At 37.5% G+C, this 14008-nt stretch overlaps 1 long non-coding RNA gene across 1 annotated transcript in view; it reads left to right on the top strand.

Moving 5' to 3' along the window:
* The window catches only part of LOC135212352 (uncharacterized), a 19936-nt gene extending 6845 nt beyond the window's left edge, over positions 1-13091 (top strand). Inside the window, exon 3 of the long non-coding RNA XR_010313881.1 lies at positions 11511-13091. This is a non-coding gene — a long non-coding RNA (uncharacterized LOC135212352). The remainder of the gene's footprint in view (positions 1-11510) is intronic.
* Positions 13092-14008: the final 917 nt, after the last annotated feature.

Here is a 14008-nt window from a genome sequence, read left to right as displayed (position 1 = left end):
CTCTCTCTCGATTCCTTCGAATTGCACCGAATTCCAGATACAGCTAATGCTGTGCTTGGTTACTATTGTTACTTGCCAGCCATGGAATGCTATAAAATGGCTGACAGTAATATAAAAAATAAATAAATAAATGAAAAGCCAGAGAATACAAACCTTGATTTTCCCTTCAAGAAGTTACTGTACGCCATACGTAATTATAGCCCGTTATCGATTATCTACATTTACTTAACATATAATAACAAGAGTTCATAAAAGAGTTATACAATTGTCACACATGTTAATACAATATATAAATGGAAGCCATACATATTACAAGAGAGGTGAAAATCCCTTCTCTCGATACACGTGAAACACAAACGGCTGACGGTGTACAAGCTAAGATGGTCCAAAGTCACACTCGATAAAAGCATCCCTCTGAAAGAGAGGTGGGGAATTAACTAAACGAATAGCATGTATTAAAGCCTTAAATATATATGATCAAACTATCCTAACTGGTATTATTATGTTAGGATTTGTCACATCTAGCCTTATACCTCTCAGTCTGTGAGACTTTGACCAGAATGAAATATGTAAAGAGGACACCCAACTTCTTACGTCCAGAGGCCATTGGGAGTCAGGGATGCCAACTTCGAACAATATCAAACCAAAGGAACTGTTGTAAATATGTCACATCAGGTGCTAATCATCAAACCCAAAATCCTATAATAAGAGAAGATAATCTCTCCTTCTTGAAACAATAACTCCTGCTGTAGCTTGAGAACACGTCTATGCTGGCAAGGCGGAGTCCAGAGTTCCATGTTTTTGCCTCTGTCAGTAGAGAGGTTTGGGTACACAAATCAAGTATTTCTTGGATATTTTGGTTTGTGTTTTTTAAATTAACTATCATACCAGTAATATATGATTAAATGTCGTATACTATCACTTTGGCTAATTGTTTGGGCGTATGTCTTTTATGTAGTACGTGTGTGGGTGGATGAATGGCTACTACTAATAAATGCCCAATAGCAGTAGACAAAACGGATCTACTATGTCTCCCATTGCCAACGAAGGTGATACTTTAAGGAATTGGAAGTCCTGTAGAATTCCCCTGTAGTTTCCAAGAACTGACTTTTCCCACAAGAAAATATTAGATGGTTTTTAATATCAACAGCACTAAAATCGGAAGTGTGTGTGTGTGTGTGTGTGTTAGTGCGTTGGTATAACTGTGTAAATACACATGAGTGAGGACACATAAAGACATATAGGAGCACAATTCAATTTAAATATACATTTATGTACATTCTGTATATTTGTCAAACAGCTGGGAGTGTTTTCTTATATACATTTTGTATTTTTCCCCGTTATGTATTCTGTTTTCCCATTCTACAATTATCCATGTCATAACTGACCTTTTATTGTTCATTTATGTGCTTATATTTGTTCATAAACAATTCATATGTGTGCTAGATATCGGAGGAGAGTTCCCCTTATAGAAATACTATCCGCTGAAACGGGTTCTCCTGCCACCAGCCAATGGAAGGTCATTTACAAAGACGCTTTGCCAAAAACTGAAACTTTGAGCCAGTGAGAGAGGGCCATAGAATCGTTGTGTATGGTGGAGGCATCTTATTGGTCAAAGCAATTCCTTCTCTGACAAAGGAATTGGAAGGATGCTCAGGATAAGTCTAAGAAGCAAGGTGGAAGGTGATCTTCGTCAACAAGAGCTTACGACATGATGTAGAAAAGGATTCTGGTCAGAAGAACAGGGAGTTTGAAGGTAGGTTTGGTGGCAACTGTGGGTCGTTATATTCTTGAATTTTGTTGGAGTGACAGTTGGGAATCTGGAAATTGTCCAGGAAATGGCTGATGTGCTCCTCGCGCAATTGATCAGGTTGCAAACTTTCGAAAAATACTCTTAGATTGTGAAGTCCCTCAAGGTTCAATACCCTGGTATACTATTCAAAATGATTATGTATTTTTTTTACCCAATATCTGAGGTGGTTAGTGATGGGTAAGGTCTATGGCCCATAAGTCTCTCTCTCTCTCTCTCTCTCTCTCTCTCTCTCTCTCTCTCTCTCTCTCTCTCTCTCTCTCTTGGGATATACACACAAATATTGTCAACATTTTGTGTGTATCACGGAGTATATTTGCGAGTTACTTAGATATTTTGTGTTTATGTACAGTGCACATAATTATTTCTCTCTCTCTCTCTCTCTCTCTCTCTCTCTCCTCTCTCTCTCCTCTCTCCTCGGTCTCTCTCTCATCTCTTCTCTCCTCTCTCTCCTCGGATCGGCTTACAAGTCTTTGAGACATCCTCATCCTTGTAACTCTCTCTCTCTCTTAATTGAAACCTTGAGAAATTCAAAGGAAGCTTATATTATCGGCTGAAAAAGAAACCCACAAATTCAATTTGTAACTTGTTTACTTCTAAGTATTTACATTTAGTTTTACTCCACACTCGAGTACTTTCAGGCCCTTCTGTGGCCCATTCTCAAGAGATGTTTGAGAATGGGCCACAGAAGGGCCTGAAAGTACTCGAGTGTGGAGTAAAACTAAATGTAAATACTTAGAAGTAAACAAGTTACAAATTGAATTTGTGGGTTTCTTTTTCAATCTTCAGAAGAAACTGAAAGAAGTTTTTGTTTGGTTCATTATTCGGCTTGTCAAAAGTTTCTACACATCTCTATGGTCTAAGGAGGAGGAGGAGGATCGGAAAGACTGCCCCTGTTATGTTGATGGTTTGTATTGACTTAGTGGTAAGCGAGTACTATATATGACTTATGACTTAAAGCAATTAGAAGGGGTACAATATTTAATTGACTCCATATGAGTAGGTTCTTCAGCGTCTGAGTAATTCCCTATCACTGTGATATTTTTTCTGATCTTCTTTTAATCCTTATGCCAAATTTTATCGCACTGCTTTCTGTTGCTCAGTAGAATTGTTTCGTAACTTAGAAATATAAATGGGATATCAAAACCAACTACGCTTTGACTTTTGCTAGTTTTGTTATAAAGTTATGGAGGGGTTATGGGAGTTCCATTTGACAACGTCCTAGAGAGAGAGAGAGAGAGAGAGAGAGAGAGAGAGAGAGAGGGTAATTGGTGGTTGGATGGTTAACATTGAATTGGCTGTTGGTGAGTTCTGGGTTGTCTGCTGGTGTAAGTTGTTAGAGTTCTCTGTTTCAGTCAGTCTTTGGTCAGTCTTTAGGCAGAGCCTGTAAAGATCAGTAGTGTTGGCAACAGTGTGTGAATAGTGTTGGAGGCATTGATAGTCAACTAAGTTGTGTGTTTTTTGTTTTATGTTTAGTTGTTGTTAAGCTGATGTTGTTTGCTTTAGAGTTGTTGTGCCTGTGCTGTTGGATTTGTGCTTGTGAGTTCCTGTTGGGTTATATGTAAGTTGTTGTTGTTGTTGTTGTTGTTGGAGGCCTGTTGTGGTTTCTGTGTGGTTGTGAGGTTGTTGAGGGTTGTTGTCGGTGAGCTGTTGTGATTCCTTGGTGATTCGGTTGGTGTGTGTTGCCCTGCCCTGTTGGTGATTGTTTGTGCAGTGGTCTCTTGTTGTGGTTGTATTCCTTGTTTGTTGTTGCGTTGTGGTTGTGTTCCTTGTTTGTTGTGTTGCTTAGTTGTGGGTCGTGGTCCTGGGTTGTTGGGTTGTGGGGCTGTGGTTCTTGGTTGTTCTTGTTGGTGTCTCAGCGACCTTGGACCGGCGGACAGCCACAGCATAGCCCCAGAGTATAAGTACATGTGTTTATCTTTTTTTTGTTCTAGTATGCAGGTATAGGTCAATTGTCCTGCGTGTATTCTGTAGTGTGAAGAGGAAAGTGTGACTTGAAGGTGAGTTTGGCAGCTGGATTGGTTAAGTTATGTTGGGGGGGGGGGGGGGGGGGTGGGGGGGGGGATTTGTTTGCCCGCTTGCTTTTAAGCTTGTGATCCTGAAACCACAAAGCCCACTCAAACAACCCTCAAACAATTCTTGTAAACATTTTAATAATTTGGTTACATTTTTATCTATAAATCCCTAAATTTAAAAGTATGCTATGTGCAGTTTAAAATAGTCATTATCTAAGAGTAAAAATGACATTCAAGTGATGGAAATCTGATAGCAAGGCTTGAGATGAGACGGCCCTTAAGTGTCATTATTTGTCTCTGAAGATCCACGAACATAGTGTTTTTTTGCAGCTGCCCAATTTGGCCAACATCGGTAATCAACGGCCAAGGACTCGCTGAACCAGTATGACCACCATCTCGTAACTCCATTTATTTATCAGTCTGTGAGGTGACAAGACTATCTAACTACCTGCTGAATAATCATCACGCATTTGCACCCTTCTGCTTAAACAGGGGAACAACTGTGATCACTGAACCATTGGCTGCTTACCAAAAGTACATCATGACGCTTGTGTATAGCATCTATTTTTGCCCCAGTTTCTCGGTGGGTAGGATCCATATAGATGCTACATAGTAGCCAGTAGGTGTGGGAACTTTTATAAGCAAGCACACATTAAACACAAGCTTTTGGGCATTAGTGCATCTGTGTCTTTTATCAGAAATAAAGGGAAAGCTTTCCAATGAGTCTTTCATCAGCCGTTTGCGAGTTTGACAGCTCGGAACCTCTGCCACGCCCACCTGTCGTTTTCAGTAGCACGGGATTTCGAAGAAGATAATCCCGGGATTTCTTCGCTTTTAAAGATCAGATTAACATTTATTGAGTGGAGTCTCTCTCTCTCTCTCTCTCTCTCTCTCTCTCTCTCTCTCTCTCTCTCTCTCTCTCTCTCTCTCTCTCTCTCTCTGTTAAAACACCGGGAACAATTCAAATGAAATTTTCGGATTGTCAAAATTTGAAAGATTTTGGGGGGAATATAAATGGTCTTGTGTGTATTCAAGTCTCATTTTACTGGTCGTTACATAAACAAAAATCTGACGTTAATTAACGTATAAAGATGAATCTGACGGTAATTAACGTAAGTCTAGTTTCCGACAAAGTTCACCGCCATAGTTACGTCTAGTGACTAACATGTGATTATTATTCGTCTGTCTTGCTCGAGACGAGCTGGACTGTCAGTGTTAATGGCTGCCGCCAAACTGGAAAGTTTGAAAAAAAAATCATTTTGGTATCATTTACATAGTAATGTGACTTTAGGCAACAAGGCTATTTGGTTTCTGTGCTGTATTTCATTTCGTATAGGCAGAGATGGTGCCAAGTGTTCAAATAGTGAGATTAAAAAGGTTTAAAGTCACGTAAACAACTGCTGGGTCTCTAAGGCATTCTGGTGTGATAGTTCAAGGTCATTCTTAGATTAGGTTAAGTAAATGTGGTTATTGGAACATTAACTTACAATACACGGAATGGGACGACTGGTCGCGACCGGACTGGCATGGCCCAACTGGCCATGGCCGACTGGACGCAGCCCAACTGGCCGCAGGGGCCGACTAGCCGCAGCCCAACTGGCCATAGACGAAGAGATGAGAGAAAAAAAATTATTTCTGTCTATCTCTCTCACACACAGAAAATATTTAGATACAGTAAATCTAAAAGACGAGAGTATCTGAGAGAATTGCTCATAACTTCTCTTAAGATCTATAGTTTATGTAGCTGCTATTTTAAGCAGTTTCTTATATTCCAATTAATTCAACTTTTTAATGAAATTTAACTTTTTTTTATCTTAATTATCTTTTATTTTCTTGATTTTTTATTCAAGATTCAGCTTTTTCAGTGAAATTTTAACTTTTTTATCTTTAATTATATTTTCTAAATTTTTTATTCCAGTAATTCAGTTTTAGTCTCTATAATTCAGTGTGAATAAAATTTACATTTTAAGTATTATTCTTCTTAGAGAAAACCTCTTTTCAAAAAATGATATGCATACGTGAAATAAATATAGTTTATAACCATTAACAATAATTACAAAGTTCAACAATGTATTTAAAACAGGAAACAGTCCAATTGGCAAAGTATCAAGCTCTCATTTAAAAAATGGAAATAGTTTACAACCATTAATAACAATAAAAACCAGTTTTATTCGAAAGAGTTTATAACCAATAACAACAATCACAAAAATCAAAAGGGTATTTAAAAAAAATAGATAAATAAATAAACACTAGTTTCCTTCAAAAGATAAAAAAAAAATCTCTCTCTCTCTCTCTCTCTCTCTCTCTCTCTCTTACCGCTGCGGCCAGTCGGCTGCGGCCAGTCGTCCCCAGCGGCCAGTCAGCCACGGCCAGCTGGACCACGGCCAGTCGGCCGTGGCAGTTGTCCTAGACCCACAAACCACGACATCAACTTGCAATACAAGATATCAACTTGCAATACACGTAGTCCTGCAGGGTCGGGTACTGCCTTAGAAAGAAGGAGAATAAAAGTACTTCAGTTAATGTGAAGTCAAGAGCAAGCTTGATCTACGCGCTGAGTTCATTACTTTGCAAAGTTGCAGTTTTGTGATTTAACTTTCAAAGCTGCAGCCTGGTCTGACTTGGTCATTTTCAATATTTTGTAAGTTTGATCTGATTAATAGCAATTCCTTAAAGGGAGTATTCCTTGACTTATATAAACATAATCATTTTAAACGAAAGTACAATTGAGGCTGACCAGGTAATGAGAGTTATTTGTTGAAGTCAGTCATCAAACCGTTGCATTTTTTGAGCTTTGGCAATCGGTGGTTTAAGTGAATAAATATCACTCCTCCATCTTGGATCTTTGCAGTTATCTAAAGACCCTCCTGTGGCAACTGTGAAGTTATTTGTTCCGGAAGAATTTTCTCATGTTTGTCGCCATTGAAGCTTTTATGTATAGTTTCAGGTGGTGAATTTGTGGTATATTTTGTTATTGTTATTGGAGTACAGCATTTACCAAGAACAATGTTGTGGAAATGTGCTGTGGATAGTTAAAAAGGAGTGGCGTTTGCCCATATTTATAGTTTCTTTGTAGTATACTGGTATATAGGTAAATCTGGATTTTTATTTATCTTCATTATCTGCAAGTCAGGTAAGGTGCCCTTATAAGGAAATGATTGTACGTTTTTATTACTTGTATCAGTCAAAAATGGTTTAATTATTCTTACTGCATTTCGTAACAGAGTCAGCTGGGATTTTAACATATTATGCCGACAGCTTATATATTGCTAACACTCATATTGAGTGAATCAGTAAATATACAGGAAATCCAAAAGTTAAATCACAGAGAGACAACCAGTTCGCGCGTAAAAAGCAACGATATTTGAATTAGTATCCCATGAGACTATGAAAATCAAACGTTTTCTTTAACACCATCACAAACAGTGTCACACATATTTCTGCAATTATGAATGTTACTATCTTATGCTGTATATCAAACTAACAAAACTCTCCATTTTGGTGTATTTTGTATATATAATTCATACATCACTTGAAATAAAGATAAACGTATGTCTATTAAGAAATAAGAAATTAAGGTATTTTGATTTCGACCTCAACACCGCAAAGTGACCACAGTAAATGTATTCGCTGAAAGTGTAGGTGAGAACTCCAAGCTAAATGTAAATATTTCAAAGGCCTGTTTCCAGCATAACTGCTGCACCCATGTCCCATTGCATAATGTAATCGATATTAGTAATTGTCCCTAACACACATGTTGACAGTCCCTAGCAATGTTAGTAGATTAGAGTTTTTTATTTATAGCTCTGTGGCTTGTTCAAGTCTGAAGTGCATCAGCAAATACAAGGAAGTCTCGGAGCCTTTCTGAGTTCCTTGCTTGTTTGTAAACATATACATGTTTTGATATTATTTTGGCAAAGAGTAAACATTTTGGTTAGGTTGTCTAAGAGATTTTTTCAAATATAAGGGGAATGTCCAGTTGGTTCCTCACAATATAAAAATTGCATATAAACAAACAAACAATAATACGACATTTCTTAATAAATATGTATTATTACCGTTTACGGACTATTCAAATCCTCGACATTTACTAATATTTTGGGGAAAAATCAATCTTTTCTTTTGTCTTATAGTTGTTCTTTTGCTTTTATCAATTTCATGATGAAACCTATTTGAGTTTGCATTCAGTCAAGTTGAACTATAAGGTAAAATTTTGTTACAGATGTCTACTGATAGGTACAAAGCATTATGGATAAGATCATTACTATTCAGAAACGTAGTGCAACAGAGAAGAGTGAATCTGAAGAGACTTCGACATAAAAGTGAAAGATGCTGAAACTACTGCAAAGGTCACTGTTGCATCCTCGTTCTTTAGTACTTAGGTTCCAAGAAGACAGGTTGGTAATTCACGTACTTTATTCTGGTATATCAATTATAAGTCTGCAGACCCATGCTTCTGCTGGCGTCACAGTGCACTGCCATCTCAGGTACAGAAAAAGAAGGAAGACATTGCACCAGCTGATATCTCTATCTCTGCTAGTTCTAAACCTGTTCAACCACGTTTAAAGGAGTATCCTAAGCATAGTGAAGGAAATGCCACTGCTCGGTCATTTGTTGGTGCTTGGTTTGATGAATATGATTGGGCTGAGTACTCTCAAGAACGTGATGCAATGTTCTCTTTTGCTTGTAGGCACTTTGCGTCACCTTCTTATGGCAATGCAGACGATGCATTTGTAATGAGTGACTTTAGATGATGGAAAAGGGCACAAGGAAAAGATGGGGCCATTGCAAAGCACCCGAGCTCGTATATCCACAAATCCTCCTACACTGCGTGGATTGACTACCAACACAATAAAACTGATAAAACATCCAATAAACAGAGTATAAGTGAGGGCTATCAGAAGAAATTCCGTGAAAATCGTCATTACATAAAAACTCTTGGTGAGATTATACTCCTGACAGTAACACAAAATATAGCACAAAGAGGTCACAGAGAAGGTGACGATGAACAAAATCCAGGAAATATCCGTAAACTTCTTAGACTCATTGCCAAACATGATCCTGTTATAGCTGAACGTGTTAAAAGTGGCCCAAAAAATGAGAAGTACAACAGTTCTGCAATACAAAATGATATGATTTATACATTTGCACCAATTGTGAGGGAAGAAATACTGAAAACATAAAATCCTGCCATTACTTTTCTGTTCAACCCGATGAAGCCAAGGATGTGAGCAAAACTGAACAATTAGTACCTACTAGTAGTACGGCTTTATGATGAAATCTCGCACTATATTCAGGAATGTTTTATTTCATTCACTCCCATGTCTTCATTGGATGCTGCATATATCACAGACATAACACTGAAAACTTTAGGAAAATTAGGCTTAGATTATAAATCTTCTCTGGTTGGCTTGGGATTTGATGGAGCATCAGTCATGAGTGTAGGAATTAGTGGCGTTCAGAAAATTCAGAAAAGTATAAAAGAGAAAGCGCGCCTTTTGCTTTATCATGTTCATGTTATGGTCATAAGCTCAATTTGGTTTTGACAAGTGTTGCAAAGAATATACCACAAGCATCTGAATTTTTCGGTCTTCTTGGAGAAGTCTATATCTTTGCTAGTTATGCAGTGGTTCATTAGAAGTTACTTTCTATAAAGCGTGAAATGTTTCCTGTAGAACAAATTCAAGAACTTCAACCTCTCGGTGATACTCGCTGGTGGTGTCGGGCTACCTCCTTTGAAAATGCTTTATTACGTCTGGAATGTATTATAATACTTTTGAAGGAGACTTCTGCAGATGATACTGGAGCTCGAGTTGTATCTGCTAGAGGTTTACTTGCTCAGATGGATGCAGAATTTGTTTGTTTTTTGCAGCTTTTCTCTGAAATTCTGGGAAAAATAAATAAAGTATCTCAGCCGCTGCAGGACAAACAGGCAGAGCTTGGAAAAGCAGCTAAACTTATTTCTTGTCTTCGTGAAGATTTAGCTGATGTAAGAAACTCCAACTTACTTGAGAAATACTCTAATAGGGTTGACGAACTCTGTAAAAAATGTGACAAGAAGACCTCAACAGCTCCGTGATTTTATCATGCTGGAAACAACTGGCCAGAGAGTTGTGGAGCCAAGTCGTGCACAACACGTCACAATCTTGTATATAAGTACTAGACTGTTTAAATAGTGAATTAGAGCGTCATTTTCCCGAAGAGTCATGTGTGATCTTCTGTGGCATTTCAGCTTTCTCTCCTGCAGGACCGACGTTCTACATGAGGAGGACTTGAAGTTATTTGCTTTATCATAGTCAGTAATCAGTTATTAAAACACGAGCTACCTTTAGTTAAGAAATTGCTCCAGAAAGAACCTCAGCCACCTACATCATTGGTGGAGTTTTGTCATTTATCCATCCATATAAATCTGCCTTTGATTGCTTATACAGGTTACTATTGATAACTGTAACACTTCCTGTTACTAGTGCTTCTTGTGAAAGAACTTTTTCCAAAATGAAAATAGTAAAAACATTTCTTAGAAATTCAGTGACTAGTGAGAGACTAAGTAACACTGCATTATTATCCATTGAAAGTAAACGGGCTGAGAGGATTGACTTAGATAGTTTTGTAGATGAGTTTTACAGCCGACATGATAATCATAGAATCAAACAGCACTAAACATTTTGAGAATTGTCCCGACATGGTTCATATCTGTTTTGTGTTCAAATGTGTATTATAAAGACTTGCCAAACTTTAATAATTGCATATTGGTATGAATTGTATATATTTTGAGAATTTTCATGATAAGCCTCATATCTGTCTGTTCATTTCATTAATTAATACCTTTCCTTACTTGTTCAAATGTGTATTATACAAACTTGCCATTCTTTAATAATTGTTGGGATTGTATGTAGTTTTGAATGTCAAACCAGCATTTTCAGAATGGTCATGGCATGGTCCATATCTGTCTGTTCATTTCACTAGTTAATACCTTTCTTTAAGTTGTACAAATGTGTATTACACAAACTTAATATTCTTTAATAATTTGCATATTGGTTGGGATCCTATATAGTTTTGAATGTCAAACTTAACCTTTTCAGAATTGTCATGACATGCCCCATGTATATCTGTTCATTTCATATAGTTACTACCTTTCTTTATTTGGTCCAAATGTATACGTATTATTATATTATATACATACTATCCATTCTTTAATCTTTGCGTATTGTTTGGGACTGTATATAGTTTTGAATGTTAAATTTTCATATCATGCAAGTCAGGTAAAATAATATCAGATGGATGCTTTACAGTTATTTTGCTTAGGAATCAAACAAAATTCTATATGAACCTTTTCCTTTAGTCAAATTCATTCCTCCACGAGTTTCAAAATGTCTCCAAAATGGTAATTATTCTTACAGTCGCCTTTCCTATGATGCCCACCCAACAATTATCTTTGCCCCAGAGTTGCCCTGCCCACCCCCCCAACTTTTTAAGGGCTAGAATCGCCACTGGATGACGTGTTATTTTATTTATTTTATCTATTAGGAGAAGGCTAATACCAGCTTGTAACAATGATTTCTAACGCAATGTGTTAACTGCTATTGATAACTATGACTTAGTATACCTCGTGATTTTCGTATTTGAAATGGCTGATTATGGAAAATGCCAAGTAACTGGAAAGATTATGAATACTACGATTTCAGGTGCAGATGCTGATTGGATCTTCATTGGGACTCTACAATTATTAACTACGAGGCTAGCAAGATCCTGCCACGTCGAGCAACGTTGCCAACTTAGCATTTTTAATGATAGCTAGATCTAGCATTTTCTTGAACTAATTAGCAGGACAATTTTGAATCTTGCATCTGCTAGAAAACTAGCATTTATTTTTCAGTACATCTAGCATATTATGACATAAAAACTTTCTAATGTCAAGCCGAATATTTTTCGATTCTAATTTTGATATATATAGTAAAATGAAAAAAACATTGTAACAGAACCATTGTCAGGACTTAACAAAATAGGTTTCGAAACTATCAGGAATCACCATAGTGCACACATTGGAAACATGCTCGAAAGAGCAACTCATACCTCCCCTTGAGGCACTGAAATTAAATGCTATAGATAGGCTATAGCAAATATTGAACTACAATATCACAGTGTTCTGTTGTGGACAGAAGTTTCTAACTACAGAGATGTCATTGGAAGTAATCCCTACAAAGATGTTGCAAATTTTGCACGAAATCTCTTCATTTTCAGCACTCAAATGCTGAAGTAGAAAGAATAGTTAGCAGCATGAATATTATCAACACAAAGCTGAGGAACAAAATGCATCTCACAAAACATAGAGATGTGCCTTCTGTAAAGTATGGATTAACGCGACACGATAAATGCTGGAAATAATACAATTTGCCTCAAGAAAATGTAAATCAAATTGGTGCCTACAACAGCTACATATAAAGCTCCCGAGCAAGGAAGCGGTGCAGGGAACACGTAAACTATCGAGATGTAGAAGACTTCACATTAATTCAATTTCGGCATCCTAAATGAGATCTAGCTTCTTCGCTTCGGTTTAGCTGAAGTAGGTGCGTCATTTTCTGGGGTTAATTTTTTTTTCTTTATGGAGCAACATTAGCATGAAATTGCCATTTGCAATTTGGCAACATTGATACTGGAACGCCGCGCCGTCGGGAACGGGAAGTCAGTCAGTAGTCACGCCGGTCTCGCAAACAGTGGTCGTCGTTGATTGCCCGTCTCTCTCCCAACTACGATCTCTAGCCTAGTAGTTTCTGGCATCGTGTTTGGTGTTTGTCTAGTGAAATCTTGCCACGCTATTCCTTGATGCTTACCGGGAACACTGTACAATATGGTCATATTGTTTTACCATCTTGTTTAATCTGGAGTGAGTGCAGGACCGCAAACGGGCGCCACATCCGGAGAAACCAACGCCATGGAATGCCGACGATGTCATGGCTGACGTCGGTTAACGTGAGCAAGGTAATGATGCGTTTAACTTTGTGCCTCACATTTTAGTGTAGTTTTATCAGATTATGCCATGATAAGTGGCCTTATAGGGAGGTGGGATCTTACACCTTGGGGCTTTTGAAGTTTTTCGGCAGATCATCAACGAAGTGCGACTTTATGAAGTTTACTCTTAGTGGTTGTATCTTGAAGCTTGATACCACATTGTTAGTTGTGACGTCAGTTTATGTAGATTATAATATTAAAAAGGTGGCAAATAGGCCACTTGAAAGTTAAAGGACACCCTCACGGTTAGGCTAATGAACATTATGTTCAGTTTTAGCCTCCCCCCCCACAATGTGTTTAATTTTTAAGTTCCAGGTATTCTAGGGTAAAAAATCACGGACGATCCACCATTATCACGCTGGACGGTTCTTATTCACTCGATATTTAATTAGTGAATCAAGAATACAATTACATTTTTAAGCATACCATTCAAAAGACTGAAGTTTCGTCAACATAATGTGATATATGAAAGCCCCATACGAACTAAAATAAGCATGTGAGCTCTTCGTAAAATATGTTTTCAAGGGCAGTTTTGAAATCCAATATGGCGGCTACGTTTTGCATGGAAGGTTCTGATCAGTGACGGCCACCATCTTTCCCCAGCCTTCCCAGCACTCATTTGAACAATGTTAGCGTATGTATGTAACGTTTATTGATCTTACTCAAGATTGCAGTTGTAATCAGCACAATAAAACAACATTTTGTTGCCTATATTAGTGAAAGTATGAAAACTTGTTATTACCGGGGTCATGGTTTGAACTGAATTCATTCTTACCTTGTAATCGGTGGTTTTTATTTATCCTTACTGCCATCACAACTGAAACTCCACAGTGCTTATTTAATTGTTGTTATACACATTTTGGTCTCAGTTCACTCCACATTGCACTTTAAACCCGTTGTTGTTGCTGGTTCCTAAGTGCGCGCGCCACAAACACAGTTACGAACAGGAGACGACAAAACTGCAAAGTTTTATTCCCTATTGAAATTGTTTACTTTACTCGTTATTTAGTTTAAATTTACTTTATTTAAAACAACAATTTAATTTAATTCGTGTATATATCCCTTTTTTGCAACCAAATTACCCCGAAAAATTACAGATATTTCTAAAGTAGATACAATCAAATTTTTCTAACTTTTTCGTACATCTGGCTGCCGAAAACCATAGAGGAACGAC

The sequence above is a fragment of the Macrobrachium nipponense genome, chromosome 40 (assembly GCF_015104395.2).
Source record: "Macrobrachium nipponense isolate FS-2020 chromosome 40, ASM1510439v2, whole genome shotgun sequence".
NCBI classification, from domain to species: Eukaryota; Metazoa; Arthropoda; class Malacostraca; order Decapoda; family Palaemonidae; genus Macrobrachium; species Macrobrachium nipponense.
The sequence above is the reverse complement of the archived record's forward strand: the minus strand, read 5'-3'. Positions and strand labels throughout refer to the sequence as shown.